Source organism: Narcine bancroftii, chromosome 3 (genome assembly GCF_036971445.1).
Source record: "Narcine bancroftii isolate sNarBan1 chromosome 3, sNarBan1.hap1, whole genome shotgun sequence".
In the NCBI taxonomy this organism is placed as follows: Eukaryota; Metazoa; Chordata; class Chondrichthyes; order Torpediniformes; family Narcinidae; genus Narcine; species Narcine bancroftii.
Window position 1 is genome coordinate 351603887 of NC_091471.1, and position 27580 is coordinate 351631466.

General features: G+C 40.7%; 1 long non-coding RNA gene across 1 annotated transcript in view; it reads left to right on the top strand.

Annotated features, from left to right (window-relative positions):
• The window catches only part of LOC138759422 (uncharacterized), a 122137-nt gene that overhangs the window by 89372 nt on the left and 5185 nt on the right, over positions 1-27580 (top strand). Inside the window, exon 3 of the long non-coding RNA XR_011354824.1 lies at positions 23804-23916. This is a non-coding gene — a long non-coding RNA (uncharacterized lncRNA). The remainder of the gene's footprint in view (positions 1-23803; positions 23917-27580) is intronic.

Below are 27580 nucleotides of genomic sequence, written 5' to 3' on the forward strand. Positions count from 1 at the left end.
CTGGACTCCGTTGTCTCCTTTCATTCTCCCTGCCTCATCTTCCTCATATGCAATTTAAAACATTTTTAAAATTTCAAACTTCTTCCAGTACTGGTTAAAGTCAATTGACCTAAAATATCCACAATTTCTCTCTTCACAGTTCACTGGCCTACAGAGTATCTCCATCAAGTTCACATCTTTTTTGTACTGTGCCCTCAAAAGTTTTACTCTTTTTGGGAGATGGACAATACTGATACCAAGATCAATATGATCAGCACAAAATATATCACTTCCCAGGAACAGATCAAAGTCTTATAAAATCATAAGAATTTTACAGAATAAGCTCGTGTGAAAATATAAATAAAATATTTTTTTAAAGTTTGAACAAAGGCCACTTGTCCCATTATCCCTATGCTAGCCAAAAAATGAAGTCATGTGGGATATGCAATGTTGACATTTATTTCTAAAGGAATAGAATACAAGAGCAGAATGTAAACATTGGTGAGACCTCACTTGGAATACAGTGTACAGTTTTGGGCACCTTATTTGAGAAAAAATGTGCTGAGAAGATTTACTAGAATGATACCAGAAATGAAAGGGTTAGCATATGAGGAATGATTGTTGGTCTTGGACTCTGCTCATTGGGAGTACAGAAGGATGAGGGGTACCTCATATAGGCAATTCAAATGCTGAAACAGAATAGATGTGACAAGGATTTTTCCTGTGGTAGGGGATTAAATTAAATTTTTTTTAAATTTAAATTTAGACATACAACACGGTAACAGACCATTTTTGCCACAGGTCCATACCGCCCAATTTACACCTAATTAACCCACACCACAGTATGTGACAAACAGTGGGAGGAAACCGGAGGCCCCGGGGAAAATCCATGCAGACACAGGGAGAACGTACAATCTTTTTACCGACAGCACAGGATTTGAACCCAAATCCCGATTGCTGATGCTGTAAAGGCCTTGTGCTAACCGCTAAGCCAACAGTGCAGGATAAAAGTGCATCAATTTAACAAATGTGGAGGATCAGAGGGTCATGAGTCTGTGGAATTTGTTACCACAGATGGTTGCGGAAGCAAGGTTGTTGGGAGTATTTAAGACAGAAATTGACAGGTATTTGATTAGTCAGGGCATCAAGGGTTACAGGGTGAAAGCGAGGGAGAGGGCTGAGTGGAGGGATAGATCAGCTCATGATTAGAATGGCAAAGCAGACTTGATGGGCCAATGCTCTAATATCTTGTGATCCCACAACCTCATAATCTTAGAGTCATAGAGTTCCACAGCACAGAAACAGGCCTTTCAGCCCAACTTAAGCTGACCAATCTAGTCCCATTTTCCCATGTTAGGCCCATATCCTTCTAAACCATTCCCATCCATCTGTGTGTGTAAATGTCCTTAGAATATTGGAACTGTCCCCATTTCCACCACTTCCTCTAACAGCTTGTTCCATATACCTATCACCCTCTGTGTGAAGAAGATGACCTTTGGCCACTTTTATATATTTTCCAATGCGCTCATCCAGTTGCTGTTGAAATATGATGAGGTTTCTGCCTCCACCATGCATGTAGGTAGTGAGTTCCAAGACCACTACTTTTTGAAATTATGTTTTTCCTTAATTTTGTTCTGGTTCTCCTACTAATTAATTTAAATCTATGTCCCCTCCTGATCTCTCTCTCCTCATAGAAATAGAAACTTTCCCTTCACCCCACCTAGCAATTTTATTTACTTCAATGTTTTCTGTTACTCCTTTTCATTTGCTTATAGCTATAACTTTCCAGTCCTGTATCCTGGTAGATCTGCTCTGCACCCTCACTAATACAATCAATTTCTTCCTTTCGTGTGTCTCCTTCTCTAAGGATGACTTCACTATTCAGCTAAATGGAATGTCTATAGTAGGGGAGGGACAGGATTACATTCATGTCAAACTGGAAACCTCATCCTCACTTGTGCACCTGCCCTCACCACTCCCATCCCCACTAACACTACAAATTAGACTTTCATAAACAGAGACCCAGGACATTGTAGAGTCTACAGTGTAGATGCTGGAATTTGGAGCAAAAAAGAAATGCAAGAGGAACTCTACGTTTCTGGCAGGGAAAAGGGGAAAGGAATTGTCAATGTTCCAGATTAGTCCTGATGCAGCATCTGGACAGAACACAATTTTTTGCCTCTGCAGATGGTTTTTGTCCCATTGAATTCCTTTGGCAGTTTGTGTTTTGTCATAAACAGAGCTCTTCAAACAAAAACAAAATTGGAGTGAACAGAATCACCTGAAATGCCCCCATACAGTTTAGAAGGTTCCATTGCACACAGCAGATAAATTCCAGATATGTTGTTTGAAAAAGGAGGTACAATATGTTTGTCTGCATGTGCACATGTGTGTGTATGTATGGATTTGTATGAGAAGATATGTGTATGCTAATAAATGGGTGCTTTGCATTTGGTTTGGGGTGAATTATTCACTTTTCAACCAATAAACAATTCTAAAATACTTGTAGCCAAGTGGAGAACAGTCTCCACACACAAGCCAATATTTTTCATTTGCTTGAGGATCCTCAAAATAATCCAATGTTAATTTGGTTAATGGAGCAGTATATAGATATTAATTGTAACAAGAACTATTCAGGAAATTAAAATTCTTAGTTACACTCAAACAAAATACAAATAAAAACAGAAAATGCTGCAAACACTCAGCAGACAGAGAACAAGTAAACATTTCAGGTCAGCGACCTTTTCATCAGTGCAGGAAACAATTTGAGATTAATAGGTTTCAAGCTACAGAGTGAGTGCAAAGGAAGGAGTGGGAGGAGGAAACAAAAGATAATTTGTGACATGAAAAATTAAATGATGGTGCAAAGCAAAAAGAGGTGGCAATGGAACAAGTGAAGAAAAAGATATATATTGAGGAGGTGTAAAAGGAAAATAATGTGCCAAGACAGAAGATACAGTGCCCTTCCCCAAGCATATTTTGACATTCCCTGAAATTGTACAGGAGGTTGAGAACAGGGTAGCATGGAAGATTAATGTGATGATTAATGTGAAATCTCCTCAAACTCCTAATGAAGTATAGCCACTGATGAGCTTTCTTCTTGATTGCATCAACATGGAGACCCCAGGACAGATCTTCAGAGATGAATTTGAACTTCTTGGCCCTGTTCACTGCTGACCCCTCAATGAGGACTGGATCGTGTTCTCATGATTTTCTCCTGAAGTCCATAATCAGCTCCTTCATTTTACTACCATTGAGTATAAGGTTGTTGTGATACCACTTAACTAGCTGATCTATCTCACTCATGCAGGCTTCCTCATTGCTGACTGTTATTCTGACGATGACTGGTACCATCAGCAAATTTATAAATGGCATTTGAATTGTGCCTAGCCACATAGTCATAGGCAAAGAGTGAGTAGAGCATGTATCCTTAAGGTGTGCCTGTGTTAATCATCAATGAGGAAGAGATGTTTCTAATTTGTTACTGACTGTGATCTTCTGATGAGGAAGTCAAGGATCTAGTTGTTGAAATGGGTGCCAAGGCCCAAGTTTTGGAGCTTGTTGACTAGCACTGAGGGAATGATGGTGTTGAAGGCTGAGCTGCAGTTGATGAAGGGTAGCCGGATATATGTGTTGCTGTTGTCTAGTGATCTAGATCTGAGTTGAAAGCCAGTGATATTGCATCTGCTGTGAAGTGATTATGACAGTAAGCGAATTGCAGTGAGCCCATATCTTTACTTTAGGTATGTGTTAATTCTGCCCATGACCAATGTCTCAAAGCATTTCATCACAGTAGATGTGAGGGCTACTGGGTAATAATCATTAAGGCAGTTCTCTCTGCTCTTCATGGGCACTGGGATGATTCCTGCCCTTTTGAAGCAGGTGAGACCTTTAAATGAGGCAATGAGAGATTGAAAATGTCCGTGGACACTCCAGCTAGTCGTTAGCACAGATTTTCAGTACCCTGCTAGGTTTGCCATCAGGGTCTGACACCTTACGAGCATTCACCCTGTTGAATGATGTTCTGATATCAGCCTCAGAGACAGATATCACAGGGTCGTCAGACTCTAAGGATTCTCGTGGGCACCATTGAATTCTCCTCAAAGCGAGCATAAAAGTTGTTTAGCACATTGGGTAGTGAAGCAGCACAGCCATTTATGGTGTTCGGCCTCACTTTGTAGGATGTAATGGTCTGGAATTCCTGTCATAACCTGTAAGTATCTGTCTCTGTCATTAGTTTCGCTCAGGATTGTGTCTTTGTTGCTGAGATAGCCTTCCACAAATTGTACCTTAACTTCCTGTAGAGTCTGGATTACTGGCAATCTCACCCTCAGTAGGTTGCGAATCTTCTGATTCACCCAAGGCTTCTGGTTGGGGAACTCCTGTGCATGGGCACACACTCATCAATGTAGGCCTTGATGAAATTGGTGACAATATGTTTCAAGTCTGAGTCCAAGTCTGGGTCCAGTCCGCCAATTCAAAGCAGTCCTGCAGGTACTCCTTTGCCTCCCTCAACCATACTTTCACCTACTTCACCACTGGTGCTGTAGTCCTCAGTCTCTGCTTGAACACCAGGAGTAGAAGTACAGCCAGGTGATCAAACTTGGTGAGTGTAGTTGTGGGATGGCTCGGTAAGAGTTCCTCATGGTGGTGTAGCGCATGCTTGGATGCACGGAGACAAGATCTGTGATTCTAAAGACCATTAATCAAAGAGCAGTGAAGTTCACTGCTTGAAAGGGAGGTGGAGGCCATTAATGATTTAACTCTTTCATGGAGTTGATGATAAAGTTGTTGGCTTATCTAAAGTATTATTTTATTCTTGCTCTTTTGATAATTTTACAACAGAGTGGTATGTATAAAAAACAAATTGTCAGAAGAAGTAGTAAAGGCAGTTGCAATTACAATATTTAAAAGACATTTGGATAGGTTCGTGGGTAGGAAAGGGTTAGAGCAGTGGTTCTCAACCTTTTTCTTTCCGCTCACATACCACTGTAAGTAATCCCTATGCCATCGGTACTCTGTGATTAGTAAGGGATTGCTTAAGGTGGGATGTGAGTGGGGAGGAAAGGTTGAGAATCACTGCTGTAGACCCAATTGTTACTGAAATATTTTTCTTGAGAAAAATTGTCATTGGCCCATTTCTTTTGGAGTTATGAAATCATGCACATAATGAGTCCGTTAGGTATGATCAAAACAGTGGTTTTCAAACTTTTTCTTTCCTGTTGAAGAAGGGAGTTTTCATCATCCAGCCTCTTTAGCTTAGTTCATTGTCTTAGTTATTTTGTTGGCGATCTCCAATACTCTGTGGTAAAAGTCATGTGGGATGCCTTTAGCTACCCAAGAGAGGCAGTTATTTATTTTATCTATGTGCATCTTGCGCCCACAAACTCCAAGGTAGTAACTCTTAGTTGTCGTATCAGTGATGCAACGGTGCTGTGGAAGCTGTTTCTGAAATTGCCTGTTTATTTAGAGTCATAGCATGAAGCATAGAATTTGACATGAGGGTGATTTATTTTAACTGGATAGGCCACTACGTACAAACCAACAACCTTTGGCAGAGAGAAATGTTGTTCCAATGCCAGGAAGTTGAAAAATTATTTGGAATCAAATAGTGAGGGCACAAAGGCAATTATCTCATTTGCTGTGGGAATCTCAAGGATTCTGCCAGTAATTCAGCCTTCTTTCAGTAATTCAGCCTTCTTTCAGGTACTGCACCATTTTCAAACTTCTCCATGAGATTCAAGAAAACAGGTTGAACAGGCTTGAGCTTTAAAATTAAGTATTAAGGAATATTTACTGTTTAGCATGTTCCTTGGCCCTAAATGAACTGCCTCAGGTATTCAAGAAAAACTGGCTAGTTTGATGTAAGATTTCTTGGCCAGCCTAATGACATCCCCGATGCTGGACATTAGGGATCTGCTGCCTCATTGCAAAACGTTGGAAAAAGTTGGTGATCACCACCAGTTAGAATTTTGTTGTGACCTATCTTTGAAGTCAGCAGTGTGTGCTGGAACTTTCCATTCACTGCAAATTCGAGGGCAATGGAATTTGAGGCTGCTTACCAAGAATTCTCCAGTAATTACCAGTTGCCACTAAATGAGATCTTCTATCAAAATCTTACATCAAAAATGTTTATTATTGACCATATACTAAATTGCTCAGATTAGAATGGACTTTTGAGAAATGCTGCAGTATCTGTGTCAAGATGCAAGTACATCAAGTTGGTGATTCACAAATGAACTTAGAAGTGGCAAACCTATTCCCTGGACTTTAGTCATTTTTGGCAACTATACTCCATTAATGGACTCTGGAGCATGATGTTACTATGTGTGGTGAAAGGCATTTGTATAGATGTATGGACTGACCAGTCCGAACCTACCTGGCCTTCCCTACCCCTCCCTTGGCTCCTCCCCAGATTTCCTAATAAAGGCTGGCATGCCCGGATTTTCCCCCTCTTGCTCCTGAACGTGGAACTTAGCCAAGTAGTGTATCAGTAATGCTCATGTTTTTGGTAATTAAAGTTGTTTAGTCAATCCACCATGTCGACGTGAGTATTGTGTTCACCACAATTTAATTACCAAAACAAAAGTCATGGAGGCTCAGCATACAGGAAAAGCAGCAATGATCAGGAAAATGCCTGGTCACCCAGCCCACAGATGGTGGAGTTGAACCAACCACGTGGTGCAGAAGCGGGCGCATCCCTGGGGTCTGCATCAACTCTGCCGTGGGTAATGGGAGAAGTTTTCTGGTCACCCACACTCAGATTGAACCCAGGAAAGCCAACACTGATGTTAGCTTTAAGAGGTGGCTACACAGGATGCAGATGTTCATGCAGCGCCACAACCTAAGGGATGCTGAAGATAAGTATGATCTCCCGTTTGCATCCGTGGGTAATCAGGCATTTGAAGCCAACAGCTGACTGTATCAGTGCCATTCAGTCTGACAAATGGGATATCAGTGTTCTAAAGCCTCTTTAAAGTCTCTAAAGCTGGAGTGAACCCAGCTCAGCGCGGACATTGGCGACTTCAGGGGTTTTTACGAGGCTCTAAAGGCTGTGTACGGCCCCTCATCCCAAGTCCAAAGCCCGCTGCGCAGCTCAGACGGCAAAATCCTCCTCAGCGACAAGATCCCCATCCTCAACCAATGGTCAGAACACTTCCAATCTCTTTTCAGCGCCAACCACTCAGTCCAAGAATCCACCCTGCTCCAGCTCCCTCAACAGCCCTTAAGGCTAGAGCTGGATGAGGTCCTCACCCGGGAAGAGACATATAAGGCAATTGAACAACTGAAAAGTGTCAAAGCAGCAGCTATGGATGGAATGCCCCCCAGAGGTCTGGAAGGCTGGCGGCAAAACTCTGCATGCCAAATTGCATGAGTTTTTCAAGCTCTGCTCGAACCAAGGAAAGCTGCCTCATGACCTTCGTGATGCCATCATCATCTCCCTGTACAAAAACAAAGGCGAGAAATCATACTGCTCAAACTACAGGGGAATCACGCTGCTCTCCATTGCAAGCAAAATCTTCGCTAGGGTTCTCCTAAATAGAATAATACCTAGTCTCGCCGAAAATGTTCTCCCAGAATCACAGTGCGGCTTTCGCACAAATAGAGGAACTTCTGACATGGTCTTTGCCCTCAGACAGCTCCAAGAAAAGTGCAGAGAACAAAACAAAACATCACCTTTGTTGACCTCACCAAAGCCTTCGACCCCGTGAGTAGGAAAGGGCTTTGGCAAATACTAGAGCGCCTCAGATGCCCCCCAAAGTTCCTCAACATGGTTATCCAACTGCACGAAAACCAACAAGGTCGGGTCAGATACAGCAATGAGCTCTCTGAACCCTTCTCCATTAACAATGGCGTGAAGCAAGGCTGCGTTCTCGCACCAACCCTCTTTTCAATCTTCTTCAGCATGATGCTGAAACAAGCCATGAAAGACCTCAACAATGAAGACGCTGTTTACATCCGGTACCACACGGATGGCAGTCTCTTCAATCTGAGGCACCTGCAAGCTCACACCAAGACACAAGAGCAACTTGTCCGTGAACTACTCTTTGCAGACGATGCCGCTTTAGTTGCCCATTCAGAGCCAGCTCTTCAGCGCTTGATGTCCTGTTTTGCGGAAACTGCCGAAATGTTTGGCCTGGAAGTCAGCCTGAAGAAAACTGAGGTCCTCCATCAGCCAGCTCCCCACCATAACTACCAGCACCCCCCCCATCTCCATCGGGCACACAAAACTCAAAACGGTCAACCAGTTTACCTATCTCGGCTGCACCATTTCATCAGATGCAAGGATCGACAACAAGATAGACAACAGACTCGCCAAGGCAAAGAGCGCCTTTGGAAGACTGCACAAAAGAGTCTGGAAAAACAACCAACTGAAAAACCTCACAAAGATTAGCGTATACAGAGCCGTTGTCATACCCACACTCCTGTTCAGCTCCGAATCATGGGTCCTCTACTGGCATCACCTACGGCTCCTAGAACGCTTCCACCAGCGTTGTCTCCACTCCATCCTCAACATTGCTTGGAGTGACTACATCTCCAACATCGAAGTACTCAAGATGGCAGAGGCTGACAGCATCGAATCCACGCTGCTGAAGATCCAACTGCACTGGGTAGGTCACGTCTCCAGAATGGAGGACCATCGCCTTCCCAAGATCGTGTTATATGGCGAGCTCTCCACTGGCCACTGAGACAGAGGTGCACCAAAGAAGAGGTACAAGGACTGCTTAAAGAAAGCTCTTGGTGCCTGCCACATTGACCACTGCCAGTGGGCTGACATTGCCTCAAACCGTGCATCTTGGCGCCTCACAGTTCGGCGGGCAGCAACCTCCTTTGAAGAAGACCGCAGAGCCCACCTCACTGACAAAGACAAAGGAGGAAAAACCCAACACCCAACCCCAATCAACCAATTTTCCCTTGCAACCGCTGCAACCGTGTCTGCCTGTCCCGCATCGGACTTGTCAGGCATAAACGAGCCTGCAGCTGACGTGGACATTACCCCTCCATAAATCTTCATCCACGAAGCCAAACCAAAGAAAGAAAGGGAGATGGACCGTATGGTGGATGATCACAAACTTAAGGCAACGTTCCTGTATTTGGATAACATCTCCATATGTGGGCATGTTGTGGAGGAACACGATATGAATCTAAGGGAATTCCTCGCCACAGCAAAACCCCTAAACTTGACGTATAATCAGAAGAAGTGCACGTTCTGTACTTCACAGCTGGCAATACTATGGTATGTGGTGGAGGGAGAGATTGTGTCCCCAGACCCCGAGAGAATACGACCCCTTAGGGAAGTCACGTTGTCCCAGAACCTGAAAGCCCTGAAAAGGTGCCTCGGGTTCTTTGCCCAATGGGTCCCCAATTATGTGGACAAGACCCAGACATTAGTGAAGGAAACAAATTTTTCCACATCAGTGGAGGCTTGTAAAGCCTTTGTGGCCATCAAGGGGAAGAGATTGCCAAGGCGGCGATGCATTGATGAATCCATCCCATTCCAAGTGGAAAGTGATGCCTCTGATGTTGCCCTAGTAGCTACGCTGAATTAGTCAGGCAGGCCAGTGGGATTTTTCTCTTGAACATTCCAGATCCCAGAACTTAGGCACTCAGCAATTGAGAAAGAGGCCCAGGCCATAGTGAAGCAGGACCATTTACCCTGCTGTCAGATCAGAGGACCATTGCATTTATGTTTAACAACAAAAAACAGGGTAAAACAAAAAAAGGATAAGATCAGGTGGTGGAGAATTGAACTCTCCACGTATAATTATGAGATTTTATACCCTCCCTGGAAGCTTAATGAGCCACCTAATGCTTTGTCCTGGGGAACGTGTGCCAACACATAAGTGGATCGTTTGAAGTTCCTGCATGACAAGCTCTGCCACCCCGGGGTCACAAGGCTGTATCACTTCATGAGGTCTAGAAATTTACCCTACTCAGTTGAGGAGATTCAGAAACTGTCCTGTAACTGCTCAGTCTGTGCCAAAATCAAGCCATATTCTTAAATACTGGATAAAGCCCAACTGATTAAGGCAACCTGTCCCTTCAAACGTCTTAGTATGGACTTCAAAGTTCCCCTCCCATTCAACAACAGGAATCTGTACTTCCTGAATGTAGTGGATGAATACTCCTGGTTCCTGTTTGTTATCCCTTGTCTGGATATGACTGCAGCCATGGTCATCAAAGCACTCCGGACGATATTCACAATGTTTAGAAACCCCAGCTACATACACAGTGACAGGGGTTCCTCCTTCATGAGTCAGGAGCTGAGACTGTATCTACAGATGGCAGGGATAGCCATGAGCAGATCTAATAACCACAACCCCCACAAGTGGAGAGGGAGAACGGTACAATCTGGAGAGCAATCCCGTTTAGTCCTCATGTCAGAAGGAATGTCCAATTCCCAGTGGCAAGAGGTACTACCGGACGCTGCTGCGTGTGGTTACTAATGCCACCCCCCATGAGAGATTCTTTTCTTTTCCCAGGAGGTCAGCATCTGGAACCACTATGCCAGTCTGGCTTACAACACAGGGGCCAGTCCTTCTTCACAGAGGGAGCATTTGTGCGGTACCAGGATGGGAGGGAGGACACAGTGTCAGTCTGAGACCTGGCCCGGGCAGGGTACTCTAACACTGATCAGGTGACCTCAGAAGAACCAGACGGTCAATCGCCACAGCATCCATCCATGTCGTAGGGTTTTGATGTACTCTTGCCACCCCTCCAGATAACCGTACAACCTTCCCCCCCCACCCCACAGATAACTGTAGAACCTCCCCTGCCAGCACGAGTAATAAGCCAAGCACCTGCAGCAGGCAATCCCACAGAGATCTCGCCAACAAGGAGCCCACCACAACAGGCAGCGAAGGGCTCAGTAACCGAAATTCCACCCACACAGGTACACAGTCCTGTGAGCTCTGCGCAGGAACAACAGGGGCCTCGCCTAGTGCCTCGGAAGTTGCAGAGGATCATGAGACCACCAGACAGACTGAACCTGTGATAGACACTATGAACAGTATATATGTAATAAAATACAGTATTTGCTCCGTCACCACATCATCCTGCCGGGTTTTATCTGAAAGAAGGGGTGAATGTGGTGAAAGGCATTTGTATAGATGTATGGACTGGCCAGTCAGAACCTACCTGACCTTCCCTAACCATTCCCTTGGCTCCTCCCCAGATTTCCCAATAAAGGCTGGCATGCCCAGACTTTCCCCCTCTTGCTCCTGTACCTGGAACCTGGCCAAGTAGTGTATCAGTAATGCTCAGGTTTTTGGTAATTAAAGCCATTTAATCGCTCCATCATGTCGACATAATTGTGAGCACCACACTATGATATGATTCTATTACTCTAAGAGATCCTATCACTTATGTTGGATTACACTGGACAATGAAGATTTTTCTTCCTGAACATTTTTGGGTGTATTTTATGGATTTTGGTCTGCTGATCATGAAAATCACCTGTTTTTTTAGCTATAATCTATTTTTGTGATTTCCTGCCATATTTTTAAAATGCTTCAAGCATACAAAACCATGAAGTGCAATATGTAATTGAAAATTGAAAATTCATTTTCTGCATTCAAACTTGGATTTCTTCCCTACTGATCTTGGTGCAGTCAGTGATGAACATGGTGAAAGGTTTCACCAGGACATTGCGACCAGGGAAAACTGATATCAGGACAACTGGAATCCATCAGTGCTGGCCGAGTTTTGTTGGACACTGATATGAGAGGCATCAGAGGCTGAGTACAAACGAAAATCAGTGACAAAACATTTTTAGGTCAATTGAACTGACGCAATGTGTCAGCATCATTATGCAATTAAATATGCTAAATTCAATAAAAGTTAATGTTTCTTCAACAAAGGGAAGCATAGTTAGCTTCGTGGTTAGTGCCTTTACAGTGCCAGTGATCGGGATTTGGGTTCAAATCCCATGCTGTCTGTACGGAGTTTGTACATTCTCCCCGTGTCTGGGTTTTCCCCAGAGCCTCTGGTTTCCTCCCACCATTTTGAAATGTACTGGGATGTAGGTTAATTGGGTGTAAATTGGGTGGGCCAAAGTGGCCTGATACCATACTGTATGTCTAAATTTAGGAAATTTAAATTTAACGTCCTACATAGTATAGCAAATCTGAAATTATCTTTGTTTTCAGCTTTAAGTCATCTATCATAATCCCCAATTTTTATGGATAAACCTTTTGAAAAAAAATTATTGTCCAGTGTTATTGACTTGGCTGACTTCACTGGGTTAAAAGGTAAAGGAACCATGTCAATTTATTTTAATCAAGAGAAGTGATTCCAAGGACTGATTCTTAGCTAAGATACAGTGTTTTAAATTAATAATTTAACTTAAATATTTTATTTGCTTGAAAATCTTAGCCTTTTAATGTTAGTCAAGTCAAGTTTATTGTCATCTGATTGTACAAGTACAACCTGACGAAACAGCGTTCTCTGGTCCTCGGTGCAAAACAGGCAAACATACAATCAGACACAACTGGGGGAAGGGGGGTGCGGCACAGTTGGCATAGTGGTTAGTGCAACACCTTTACAGTGCCAGTGATTGGGACTGTCTGAAGTTTAAATCCCATGCATTAAAATGGGTTCAGCAACTCTGGGAGGTGTGCTTTGATGTGTTCTATCACCAGATGCTCAAAACATTTCATAATGGTGGTTTTAATGGCTATTTATATGTATTTAATTTTTACAATCTTAAAATGTAATTGTTTGTTTTAAATATTTTTGAATAGTTTTCATTGTTTCTGAACTGAATTACGTTCATATTTGTTGAATGCTTGTGACAAGTTTGACACTCAGTTAAGCCCAAGGCTAAATCTTAGAGTCTTTTTCATGGATGGATCCTGTTCTACACTGCTTGTGCAATAGCCTTCTAAATGAAACACATTGATACTGGAGATGCAAAGATGAGCATTAAAGGAAATACTCACATTGGGTTTGAGGAACCTTATGATGATTCATCTGAGTGTGATCCTGTGAGATACCAAAACTGTTATTGTAACAGATTGCCTGTTAAATCAGTAATAAGGAGGGTTGGAATCTTTCTCATCATTAGACCTCAGGGAGAGTTTAGTGTATCTTTCACATCTGGTATTAGAACATTGAAAGTTTCATTTCGAACATCTATCGAGGGAGAAATTAAAGAATAATTTGAATTGGAATTAGAGTTATATAGCACAGAAACAGGCTTTTGGCCCAACTCATTTATGCAAGCCAAGATGACTCTCTGAGCATCTCGTTTGCCAGGATTTGGCCCATAAGGCCATTCTGTCACCTACCTTATAGCTATCATAATTTTGTATATCTCTTCAAGGTCACTCCTAAGACTCCTATGCTCCATTGAAAAATGTTTTGCAGAATAGCAGAGAGAAAATACATAATGCCATGCATACATTGCTGTTGATCAAGAACAGAGCACATGGTAATTTTGGGCAAATAATTTTGGATAAAGTGCTGAGCTGAGCCAGCATGGTATATCCTCACCCAAATCCAAATGTTTTATCGGCATATAAAGCTGGCCCATATCTGACCAGGTCCACTGGTCACATTACACTTCAGACTTTTGAATAAATTCAGTCAGATTCTTCTGTTGCAGTTTCAAACCACTTATGCCACCATGTGCTGAAATAGTGGGTTGCAGCCAACTAAACCACTGCAGAAAACACAAGATTAGATATCTGTCTGGACCCAGGCAATCAAATAATGCAAGAATTCTCTTCAATCCTGGGGAGTTTGCAAATGAAGATTGCTTTAAAGGTGTTGTTCAGGAGACAGAAATGTCAGACTCAAGTCTTTCAATGAGAAATTTCTGGCTATAACTGGTGCTCCTGGCTTTAAATAAATGTTGATGATTTCTTTAATACTTTATATTTAATTAGATATACCACACGGTAACAGGTAATTTTGGCCCATGACCCTGTGCTGCCCAATTACACCCAATGAACCTACAACACTGTTAATTTTCGAACAGTGGGAGAAAACCAGAGCCCCCGAAAGAAACCCATGCAGACATGGGGAGAATGAACAAACTCCTTACAGAAAACGCAGGATTCAAACACCAGTCTCAATTGCTGGCACTGTAAAGGTGTTGCACTAACTGCTACTCCAACCATCCTGCTCGATTTGGTAGAACAAAATCAGAAATGCTGGGAATATTCAGCAGGTCTGGCCACATCTGTGGAAAGCGAAACAGAGTTAATATTTCAGGTAAGGAGATAACCCTTGCCATAACTGAAAAAGAGACTAAAGAAGCTTGTAAAGGTGCAGGAATGGTGGAGGAAATAGATGACTCTGAGAGGGTAAACCAGGGTGACCATAGAGATATCCTGTAAACAAAGTCTTGATGAGGGGTTTGCATCTGAAACATCAACAATTCCTTGCCCTCTGGTGCTGCTCAGCCTGCTGAGTTTCTGCAACAGATTGTTTTTTTTTGCCTTAGATCCCAGCAGCTGTAGGCTCTTGTATCTCTTTAATGTTACTTAAGAGTGTGGATGAACAGAGGGATCTTGGGGTTCAAATCCATACATCCCTCAAGGTTGCCGCACAGGTTGATAGGATAGTTGAGGGCTTCATTAATAGGAGATTGAATTTAGGAGTAGAGAGGTCATGTTGCAACTTTACAAATCTCTAATGAGACCACACTTAGAGTATTGTGTTCAGTTCTGGTCACCTCACTATGGAGAGGGTGTTGAGGAGATTTACCAGGATGTTGCCTGGATTGAAAAATAAGTCTTATGAGGGAAGGTTAGCAGAACTGGGACAAAGTTGGAGCATAGAAGGATGAGAGGAAACTTGATAGATTATGAGAGTCATAGATAGGGTGGACAGCCAGCACCCGTTTCCTACAGGAGGATCAGCAAACACCAGTGGACATTGCACAAAGTTAAGGGAGGGAAGTTTAGGGGAGACATCAGGGGTAAGTTTATTACAAAGAGAATTGTGAGTGCCTGGGATGCCTTGCTAGGGATGGTGGTGGAGGCTGAAAAATTGGGGGCATTTAAGAGGCTCTTAGACAGACACATGGATGTAAGAAAAATAGAGGGTTATGGGGTAGGGAGGAATCTTTTAAGGAAGGAAAATGTGGATCAGCACAACATTGAGGGCCAAGCCCATGCCACCCCCCAATTACACCCAATTAACCATCAACTCTAATACATTTTGGAAGGGTAGGAGGAAACTGGAGCACCCAGAGGAAAAGCAGACAAAGACATGGAGAACATATGAACTCCTTATAGACAGTGCAGGATTCAAACCCAACTTGCTGGTACTGTAACAGCATTGCATCAACTGCTACACTCTCCATGTCACCCAAATAGACAAAAGAATGTGGAAGTTACACAATGAAAAGTGGGAGATCAGGCTTCCACTCCCAGATCTTAAAAAACAAGCTAACATTATAGATAGGCAACTGATAAAGTTGCCAAATTATTAGAGATTGTAAAATTCAATATTAAGTCCAGAAAGTTGAATGTGGTCAGATGGAAAATGAGGTGCTGTTCCTCAAGATTGGATTAGGCCTCACTGTGACACTATAGTTGGCCACAGACTGATAGGTCAAAATGAGAGTGGGATAGAGAATTAGTGGTAGATAATGAGAATTTTAGGATTACCCTTCAGATAACCTAGATATATTGCAAAGCATCACCTAATATAAAGTTTGTTTTACCAAGTTAGAGGAGATCACCAAATAGGAAAAAGTGCTTCAGCACTGTTTGAGTCCCTGGAAGGGAAGAAGTGAAGGGAAGAAGTGAAAGAACAAATGTTGCATTGCCTGCAGTTGCACAGAGAAGTTGCATAAAAAGGGGGAGTTTAGTAGGAACAGAAGAGTGATGCCGAAATGAGAGAAGAGGGAAAGATGTGGCAGGATCTCTCTGAAGGTTATGGAAATAGCGAGGTATGACCTGTTAAGTGGGAAGGCTGGTGGAGTGGGGACCAGAGAAACTCTATTTTATATTATTCAATTTAGGTTCCAGGTCAAGACAGGGTGAGAATTGAGGAATGAGAAATGAGTGAAATGCTGTCAAGGGCTTTGGCAATATTGGTGGAGAGAGCTGCAGTTCAGAAAGAAAGAAGACACCTCTTATCAAAAGTTTCATTGTCAGAGTACATCTGATGGATACAAAGGAGGAACTGGGAGAATATAATTCTCTTCTCACGCCTCTTGGTGCCAAGAAAAGAATCCAGTCTCACAAGGTTTTCTGCCAATAACACTTGTATAATGATACTGTTATGAACTTATAACCCTCTCGATTTTGTTAGGGACTAAAGAGACTTTGTTAACACTAACAAAGGAATAGCAATAGCAAAAATTCACCAGGTTATGGTAAATTCAAAATAACAGTTCTTATTAAATCAATAATAACATGATATTTATTTCTTACCTCTAACTTAAAACTCTAACTTAAATCCCCATTATGTGCAAATGTTATTCTGTCTGTGTGTGTGTGTGTGTGTGTGTGTGTGTGTGTGTGTGTGTGTGTGTGTGTGTGTGTGTGTGTGTGTGTGTGTGTGTGTGTGTGTGTGTGTGTGTGTGTGTGTGTGTGTGTGTGTGTGTGTGTGTTAAAGTCCCAAGTTAATTTTAAAATTTCAGCATCATTTTGGTCTTGCTTGAAGGTCAGAAATTTTCAGTTCAGAAATAATTATGAAGTGTTTTTAAAATCATATCTTCAGGCCTCTTTAACTCACAATTCTTTTGAATACCTATATTTGTATTTCTGAGAGATTTTCTTCACACAACTGTTTTCTTCTTTTGAATGAAGACATTGGAATCTGAGTTCCAAACAATGAAACTCCCCTCTTTATCTTAAAGAGACGGTCAGAAGTGGGCTTACTTATTTTAAAGCCACTTATTCTGTGCTCTCCTTTTCCAGGAGTAACATAGGCAGCTGTGATATTTACAGGGAAATGATTAATAGCATTAATAGCATCCTGAGGTGGTTTTATACTGACCACTCTGAATACCGTAAAATCAGGCAGACAGGCACCTTCTCCTGAAGAAGGGCTTAGGCCAGAAACACCAACTGCCTTTTACTTTGTATGGATCCTGTGTGACCTGCTGAGTTTCTCCAGCACTTTTGTGTACTGCACTAGATCTCAGCATCTGGAGATTTAATTTTTACCTCCTAACTAAGGTAGTCCCAGCTCCTAGTTTCATTGTCAACTCTGTGTTAAGTTAGCTGAGCATAGTCATGTGGCAGAAAGAATGGAAAATGTCCAGTGTATCCTGGAAACTCTGGAAAATGGAAAGGCTGCTCAAAACCTCAGGAAATCCAAAAGTACTGTATGGTCAATAATGTGTTTTTGATACATGGCTATGTTTCTAATTTAACACCCAGTTTGTGTGCAGCAACTCCCTCAGAAATGTCTGATGACTAAAAGTAATGACTATTTAATCTGTTTATTTAATGATGTTAGCTGAGGGGATATAAGTGGCCACCATACTTCAGATAATTTCCCTCCTCTTTTGCAAGTGGTACCACTAGATATTTTATATCAACTTGAGAAAGTCAATGCCTTGATTCAAAGATAATTTTTTATTAACAGTATAATATTCCCTCATTATTGAACTGGAGCATTGTTGAAAATACAGTGCTTGGCTTACATGTGGGATTTTAACCCACAATCTTCTGACTCAAAGTCAAAAATCTAATCAATTAAAGCATTACTGAAAACATGGCAGAGTTCTTCCCCTTGCCACCATCTGAAGACTTGCTGTGGAAGATGTAGGTAGCCAAGAAAGATTCAACCATAATGTCCCTGCTGCAACTCAGTACTCCACTGGGGTGCCATCCCTTTCCATGCTTGGCCACTATTTTCATATTCTGTTTGGGGCCCTTGTGTCAGGTATGCTCTGACATGTTTCACTCTACTTGGATTTAGCTCCTTGTTTGAGTCCCTCAAAGGTTAGTAACACTGAGCAAGTAAGAACCAAAGCTAGCTGGCATATTTCTTTCCTTCCTGGATCATTTTCATTGCTGGCACAGAATCAGTCAGGTTCTCACTGTAACCAGCCAACCTATCATGACCACTGAGGATAGGTGAAGCATTCTTGCTGGGTATGTGTTACCCATGCCATGCAAAGCAATTTCTTTTAGTAGTTGTTACTTTGGGAGCATTTTTGAAATTGAGAAGATTTTTTTCTTCTCTCTCTCTCCTGCTGTGGTGATGTTCAGTTTGAGAAATTCACAAGGGAAGATGCAGTTTGCTTTGGATTTTAAAAAGCTGTATGTTGATGGCACCTGCATTTGTAACACACATCACAGCTCTCTGTTTGCAACACAAACTAGTCTTTATGCTGATTGAAGAGAGCAAAATAAATTACTTTCAACTCATGTCACTGAAGATATCTCAGCTATAAGTGTGGACTTTATTCATGTAACTTCCAATATACAGTGAACTTCATTAAAAAATGTTTAATGGATGATTTAACTGAGTACTTCAAAATGACAGTTTAAAAATTTGTTTTTATTTCTGGCACCAGTGGGAGCTATTTACTGCAGGCAGGACAAAATGAAGTCAAGTGTTCTGACTTTGTATTGCTCCCCTGTGGCTTGGAAAAGACTGAACACCTTGTAACTTTGTCCAATATTGCTGCTGTGAGACACTTTGGGATATTTAACCACATTTATAGTGCATATAAATGCAGGCAGTTGCTGTTGATTTGGCATCATGTGTATTCCTGCCTGCTCCTGACTCACCATGGAACTGCATGACGTCTGCCAGCCAACTTCACTATCCCTGAACAAAGCAAATGCTAATTTGTTAATACCATGATTCAATGGATTGAAAATAAAAAGACAAAGTTCACATACAAAGTAACTGATATGAAAGAATATTTGATCCATCTTCATTCATTTAAAAAACTTAGAGAAGACAACTAAGAAGGTGATTACAAGGGAAAAGCTGAAGTATGAAAGGAAATTAGAAAATAATATTAACGAGGATACTAAAAGCTTTTTTAACTATGTAAAGGGAAACAGAAGTAGACACACTGTAGGACTGATGGAAAGTGATGCATAGGGAACCTATTCTGGTTGGCTACTGCTTACCTGTGGTGTTCCACAGGGGTTAGTGTTGGGGCTGCTTCTCTTTATGTTATATATAAATGATCTGGATTATGGATAAATGCTTTATGGATAAATTTGCAGATGATACCAAAATAGGTGGTAGGGCAGGTGGTGCTGAGGACATGGAAAGGCTGCAGAGGGGTTGGATAGATTAGGAGAATGGGCAAAGAGGTTGCAGATGAAATACAATATTGGAAGAAGAAATAGACAGGCATACTATTATTTAGATGGGGAAAAAATTCAAAATTCCGAGATGCAAAAGGGACTTGGAAGTCCTCATATAGGATATCCCGAAGGTAAACTTCTAGGTTAATGATGAAGAAGGCGAATGCATTGTTGGCAATAATTTCAAGAGGAATAGCATATAAGAACAGGGATGTAATGTTGAGACTCTATAGGACCCTGGTGAGACCTTATTTAGAGTACTGTGTACAATTTTAGTCGCCTTATTTGAGAAAAAAACATGCTGGCATTGTAGAGGGTTTAGGGAAGATTTACTAGAATGATACCAGAAATGAAAGGGTTTGTACATGAAGAAAATTTGACAGTTCTTGGACTACTCATTGGAGTACAGAAGGATGAAAGGGGAGCTCATTTCAAATTCTGAAAGACAAAGGCAGAGTAGATGTGGAAGGGTTGTTTCCCATGGTATGGGAATCTAGGGCAAGAGGGAAAAACCAGGATAAAAAGGCATCAATTTAAAACAGAGATGTGGAGAAATTTCTTCAGTCAGAGGGTAGTAAGTCTGTATGCTGTGTCACAGGTGGCTATGGAAGTGAGGTCATTGGATGTGTTTAAGGAAGAGATTGACAAGTAATTGATTAGTCAGGGTATCAAGGATTACAGGGAGAAGGCTGTGGAATGAGGCTGAGTGTCATGATGGATCAACTCATGATAGAATGGTGGAGCAGACTCTGTGGTCCAATAAGCCTACTTCTGGTCCGAAATCTTGTGATCCTGAGAATCACTGAGAATTAACAATAGTAAAACACAAGATACTGGAGATGCTGGAACCATGACCAAACAGAAAGGAGCTGGAGAGTTTCAGCAGACCAGGCAACATCCATGCAGAGAAATGGACAGTCTTTTTCAACATTTTTATTGATTTTACCATAATAATGTACAAATAGTAGCTATAAAAAAATCAAAAGTAACATTTAAAAGGGAATATACAAAAGAAACCCTTATATAAGAAAAAAACTATTACATATATACTAGATATTGTAACCTTTGTCAAATTGAAAAAAGATTTTTAAAAAGTAAATACTATGCTATACTACAAATTCTATCCCCTTTCCTTCTGGTTATTTGATAAGTACATATAATTTTATTACCATTAAAAGAAAACACAAACTCACAAACCAAGATCTAAGTGATCTTATAGATTACATAAAATATTAATAAAATTACCCCATAAACAAGAAGTTTAACTCTGTTACATTAGAAGAGCATCTGATTTTTTCTGGTTTGATATGCCATCATATCACATAGCCATTGAGTATGAGTAGGAGGGACAGCATCTTTCCATTTCATCAATTATGATCGTCTAGCAATAAGGGAAACAAAAGAAACTACATGGGATTTAGACAGAGTTCAATTTGAATCAGTTGCTTTATTGATCCAGAAAGAGCAATTAAAGGATTAGATATCAGATTCACATTGAGTACTAAAGATAAGGTACGAAAGATAACTTCCCAAAATGTGGAAAGAAAGGAACAAAACCAAAATGTGTAAAAAAGTTTCTTCTTCATCATACACCTGTCACATTTCAAAAAAATGTTAAAATAAAATTTAGCTAATTGAATTTTAGAAAAGTAGGCTCAATGTACGGTCACATAAAGAAGAAAAATTTACCAATTTTAGGATAGAATCCCATGTAGTGCCCAAGAATGAAAGCTGAAGATCTTGCTCACATAATTTAAAAAAAACCTTATCTAGGAAAATATCCCTAGACTTTAATAGTAAATCATATATAACTGATATCAACATTTTTTGATTTGATTTAATATTATAGATCATCCCTACTGTATTTATAACAAGGTACTGAGGAAGTCTCAACAATATAAAATTCAAAAAACTCCTAATTTGTAGGTATTTAAAGAAATGATGCTTGGGTAGCTGTTTGAATGAAGCTAAATTATTATCAATAAATAAATCTTGAAAAGATTGGACACCCAAATTAAGCCATTCATGAAAAGCAGAACCTTGCACAGAAGGTGGAAAAAACAGAAGTAATATAGGGCTAGCAAGTAAAAATCTATGACACCCAAAAAAAAATATAAATTGAAACCAAAGTATGTTTAACAACAAATTTATCGGTTAATTTGAAAGCAGTAAAAGGTAATGATGCTCCAAGTATCAAAATAAGAGAATTTTTAACAACAAATTTATCGGTTAATTTGAAAGCTGTAAAAGGTAATGATGCTCCAAGTATCAAAATAAGAGAATTTTTTTTGTGGAATTAATTTCTAAATTAATCCAATTTGAAGTGTACAATCTATTCTTATAATGAATCCAAAAATTAATACATCTAATATTAGCTGCCAAGTAATCTAAAATTAGGTATGGCCAAACCACCTTTCTTTTTAAGGTTTGGAAGTAACACTTTACTAAGTTGAGGATTCTTATTTTTGCAAATATATGAAGAAATAATTGAATCAAAAAAAATTTCAAACAAAAACTGCTTGGAAAATGTATAAAAACAGGTAAAATATTCATTGATAACATTAATTCGTCCAAATCAAAAGAGGAGACCACTGAGCTAAAGACTTATTGACATAATTCAGTAAATGAAGAAAATTCTCTTTGAACAAATTGTTATAATTTTTAGTAATAGTAACTTTTAAATAATTAAATTGATTTTTAGCTATTTTAAAAGGAAGGGTGGTATCCAGAGACCCAGAAGAGTTCAATACAAACTAGCTTTTCTGAAGATTTCATTTATAATCTGAAAATTGACCAAATTGGTGGAGTAGTGAGAAAGGAAGAGTCAACATATCCAAAAATTTCTCCATAAAAATTGAATTGTTAGAAGATTCTGATTTATAAAGATTACAATAACATTGTCAAAAGGCTTCTTTTTATCTCTACCTGGTCAGTAGTAATACCCCCATTATTTTTACAAATTTCTGAAATAAGATCCTCAGCAGAATAACCTTTCAATTGACTAGCTAGAAGCTTTCTTGGTTTATCACCATGAATATAAAATTGAGAGTTACTCTGTAAAAGTAAGATAAGTAGGATAAGTAAGAGGTAAGTCATATCTAGTTTTTAGTTTGACCCTTTTGTTTAAAAAAGCCCAGGCTTCAAAGTTGCAGCATTCTGTTGGTCTATACGCTTCAGTTGATTGGACAATTCATTTCTCTTCAAATTAGCTCTCTTTTTGACATTAACCATAAATGAAATAATTTGACCCCTAATATAAGCTTTAAAAGAGTCCTATATGTTCAAACCAGAAATCTCAAAGAGGATTTTTTTCCAAAAAAGAAAGCAATTTGATTTTTTATGAATTCAAAAAAACAGGAGAAATGGACAGTCAATGTTTCAGATAAGGATCTTTGTCCAGATCAAAAAAAAGTTGAAAATAAGTCCTGACCTGATGTTTGACTGTCCACTTTTCTCCAGGAATGCTGTCTGACCTGTTGTGTCTTTCTAGCTTCTCCTTGTTTGCTTAAGAATCAACCATAACCTCCATTTAGACCCCAACAACTTATATTTACATTGTCACTTTCACATAATTTCTCAAAAAATTGTGTACATACAAGACAGCAGTGATAGAAATTAGCCCAGACAGTGTTATTTAAAATAATTTTTAAAATTATTAATTAACAATAATCTAACACCTTATCTAATTTAGCTAAACATCTACTTAACCCCCTCCCCCAACTATGTGCGAATATACCTATGTGCTTGTGGAATACTCCAAGCCACTACAGCTCAGGCACTATTCTCAAAAGGCAGTTCAAAGTTCAGTCTCAGAAATTCAGTGTTGACATAGTGTTGAATTGATGCAAAGAAGTTCATGAACTAGGTGGGAGAGACCAGGGTGACAGACTGTTTATAAACTCATGAAATCCTTGTCAAGTGGCTTCCAGACAAATGTCCCTTTCAGATGAATGGCAATCAAAACTTCCCTGTTATTTGATTAGGGGACATAAAGCGGGTGATTCTCGCAAAGTTTCCAGAACCCTTTTGTGGGTCAGCCGAACTGCAATATTTCTTCTGCTTCCAGAGTCCTTTCATGGATCAGCCATTCAAAGTGATTTTCCCTTTTGTTCATGGAATGGTATTCTCATTCCACTATAACACAGAGAAATCAGACAAATTGTCTATCACAAGGCCGCTTCAGCATACCATTACTCCCAAGAGCCGTTTGTTGATCCTGTGCTGTCTCCTTAAAAATGGCCCTTAAGCAAACAGTGCACTGTGTCTTCAACACGCTGGTCACATAGTCTCTGCACCTGTGCCTCCAGAGTTTCCCTCTCTCTTCAGAAGTATCCAATTTGAGTACATGCTGCCCTAGTCTGACAGTTCAATCAGTCTCCCAAACTTGCAGCTTGATTTGTTTTCTTAAAGTGACAGTTCCATTCAAATGAGAATGAACTGAAAATGGGAGCACTAATAGTGGAAATGAAAAGAAAAGAGGGATGTGGAGAAGAATGAAGCATTAAAGTCTTCAGAAATGCTGGAGGATCTCAGTTGGTCTTGCAGAATCCATAGGAGGTAAAGATATATTACTGATGTTTCAGGTTGAGTCCTTCTTCAACGAGTAAGAACAGGAAGGTGTAAGAATAAAGAGTCTGAAGGCTGGCTGGAAGAGGAGTCCAGACTAGTAAAGGATGTCAATTGGATATGATAAGAGGTGAGTTGAGAATTGATTTTAGTAGAGGGAAAAATGAGACAGCTGAGGGAAAGGCAACAGGGGGAAGTAGAAGGGGGAGAGAAGTCAATATTAATGCCATCTGGTTGGAGGGTGCCCAAATGGAAGATGAGGTGTTGTTCCTCCAATTTGTGAGTGGCCTGTGTCTGTTAGTGCATGAGATCATGGACAGGTGTGTCAGTAAGGGAATGGGAGAGGGATTTGAAAAGGGTGGTCACTGGGAGATTCACAGATCTGAGGTGCTCAACAAAGTGATCTCCCAGTCTGCATCCAGTCTCTCCAAAGTAGAGGCAACCACAATGGGAGTACCGAATGCAATAAATGAACCCCTGCAGATTCACAAGTGAAATATTGCTTGACTTGGAAGGACTATTTGGGGACCCAAATGGTGGTGAGGAAGGAGATATAGATACAAGTGGAGCATCTCCTGAGCTCATGGGTAGTTTCAAGGGTAGGAAGGAGTGGACGAGGGAGTCACAGAGGGAGTGGCCCCTGCAGAAGGCAGTGAGGGGAATATGTGTCTAGTTGTGGGATCACGTTGTAGGTGGCGGAAATGGCAGATGAGTATATGTTGGACACGGAAGCTGGTGGGGTGATAGGTGAAGATAAGGGGAATCCTGTCCTTGTTGAATGTAGGGGCGGAGGGGGCCCAGGGCAGATGTGCATTTAATGGAGGATATGTAGGTGAGGGCTAAGTTGATGGCAGTAGAGGAAAAAACACATTGTTTGAAGAAGGAGGACATCTCTGATAATCTGGCATAGAAGACCTCATCCTGGGAGCAGATGCGATGGAGACGGAGGAATTAAGAGAAGGGAATGGAATCCTTAGAGGGAGCAGATTGTGAAGAGGTGTAGTTGAGGTAGATGTGGGAGTTGGGTTTGTAGAAGATGTCTGTCAAGATTTTGTCGCCTGAGGTGGATACAGAGATCAAGGAAAGAGAGAGAGAGTTGCTAGAGATGGACCAAGTGAATTTATGTAGGGGTGGAAATTGGCAGCAAGATGGATAAAGTTGTGTGTTTATCATTGGTGCATGAGGCAGCATCAAAGTAGTTGTTGAAATAACAGAGGAAAGCTGCTGCAGTGTACAGTTTAGTGCATTAAGGGACCAAAGTAAAATGGATTAGCAAAATTAGTGCAATCTTCCTGGCAATATCCTAAGTCTTCACTGATGCCTTGGGGCTGGGCTTTGTCCCAGAGAAACTGTTGTAAATGAAAGCTCGAATGAGCCTACTATTTCTAAACAAGAATTCTCATGTTATTTGTGGATAATGTTTTCTCAGGTTGCTTGGAGCAGAGAGATATTTACTGCAGCATGATAAGATGCACAACAAAACGTAGCAAAGAAAAATCAGCATCTGAAACATAACAAATAATTTTAGAGTGTGGGAGATGCACAGAATCAGGTTCTTTCTCTTGCTCCCTTTATCTCTCTCCTTACATATATTATTATATTTCCTTTCAATTTATTTTACTATTTTCTATTTCTCTCTAATCCTGAAAACATTAGTTTGTGATTTGAAAGTTGAAGCATCAAAATGAGTTTCTTGGGAACTATTGATATTAATAAATGGTGGCTTTATTTAAGTATGCCATAGCTGGCAGTTAATGATCATCCCGATTGTCCTTGAATTGAGCAACTTGGTGAGATATTTCAGAGTTCAAAATCAACCATGTTGTGCCTTGGTCTGGATTCAGATATAGGCTTGGTAGATCTGATTCAGATCTGGTAAGAACAAAATGGAATTGAATTGTTAATTGTCATGTGTACTGAGATCAGTGGAAAACTTTTTTTGTGAGCTATCCAAGCAAGTCGACCCCTATATCATACAACAGATGGTGCAAACATAAAAGCTGAGTGTTTCAATAAAACAATGTGCAGGGAAAAAGGTCACATAAGTCAAAAGTGCAGAAAATAGTTTAAATTAAATTTAAACATACAGCATGGTAACAGACCCTTTTGGCCCATAAGCCCATGCCACCCAATTACACTCAATTAACCTACAACCCTGGTATGTTTTGAATGATGGGAGGAAGCCGAAACACATGGAGGAAACCCACACAGACATGGGGAGAATGTAAAAACTCCTTACAGAGAGTGCAGGATTCGAACCCAGGTCCTGGTCGCTGGTGCTGTAATAGCATTGCACTAACTGCTGCACTAACCATGCCACCCAAGTTTTAAGAGAAAAGTACACCTAAGTGTTACAAGCATCATTTATACTAGGGCAGAACCATTCAACAGAAGAAGATAAACTGTCCTTGAATATAGTGGTTAATGTTTTCAAGCTTGTGTGTCTTCTGCCTGAAGGGAGAGGGAGAATAGAGTGTGACTGAAGAAGCATGTATCCTTTAACATGTTGGCTGCTTTCCTGAGGATGTGGGAGGTGAGGATAATGTTTCTTCAAGGACATTATTGAAGCAATTGACTTTCATGGTAATCTAGTGGTTTTATAATTATTGATACTATTTGGTCCAGAATAGACCATGACTAATTGATTTGAGCCTGATGGAAACTGACGAGGTGCCAGATTTGGATTGGGTTGACTTTGATAAATGTCATAAGTCCTCTGAGTTGAGTCCCATTTGTGCCATATTGGATGCATTTTATTTTGTGAATAAAAGCATTAAGAGAATATATGTTAATATGGACCATATTGTGTCCAAGGCCGTCATTGCTTGCACAGTCCAGACAGGATTTTGGATTCTGATGGAAAAAGAAACCTAGCTGCTGGAAATCTAAAATAAAACAGAAAATGTTGGAAACATGATCAGGCAGCATGTATGGAAAGAGAAACAGATTTAACATTTCAGGTCTTAAACTCTTTTTCACTTAATGATGCCACCTGTCCTTCTGAGTGTTTCCAACATGTTTCTTATTGCTCTTCTGATGTTTGGGTCAGGTTGAATTCAGGAAAAAAATATGTACAGCAGAAACAGGTTATTCAGCCCATTGAGTCTGCCCACCATTTAATCATGAGCTGATCTATTTTCTCACTCACCCCCACTGCCCAGGCCTTCTCCCCATAAGCTTTGATACCCTGGCTAATCAAGAACTATCAATCTCTGTCTTAAATACACCCAATGACCTGGCCTCCACAACACCAGTGGCTCCACAAATTTACCACTCTCGGCATCTCTGTTCTAAGTGGATGCCATTCTAACCTGAAGTGTGTCCTCTTGACCTAGACCAGGGGTGTGCAACCTACAGCCCACAATCCTAATTTATCCAGCCTCAAGGTCCAATGCTGCCGCCACCCACCCACTGGTCTGGTGCCACCACCCCACTCCTCCCCCCACGCTACTGCCACCCCGCTGATCCAATGCCGCCACCATCCCCCCTCATCCTTGTACATAGATTCTGACATCTTACCAACCACCAAAGTCAGGCTAACTGGCCTATAATTTCCTGTCTTTTGCTTCTCTCCTTCCTAGAAGTTGCTGAAAGATCACTATCAATTCCTCCACGATTTCTTCAGCATCCTCTTTCAAAACTCTGCTTTGTAGTTCATCTGGTCCATATGATTTATCCATCTTTAGATCTTTCTCCTTGGTAATACCAGCTACACACACTTCTGCTCCTTGACACTCTTAAAAGTTTGGGCCAAGGTTAATGTCTTCCCCAGTGAAGACAGGTGCAAAATAGTA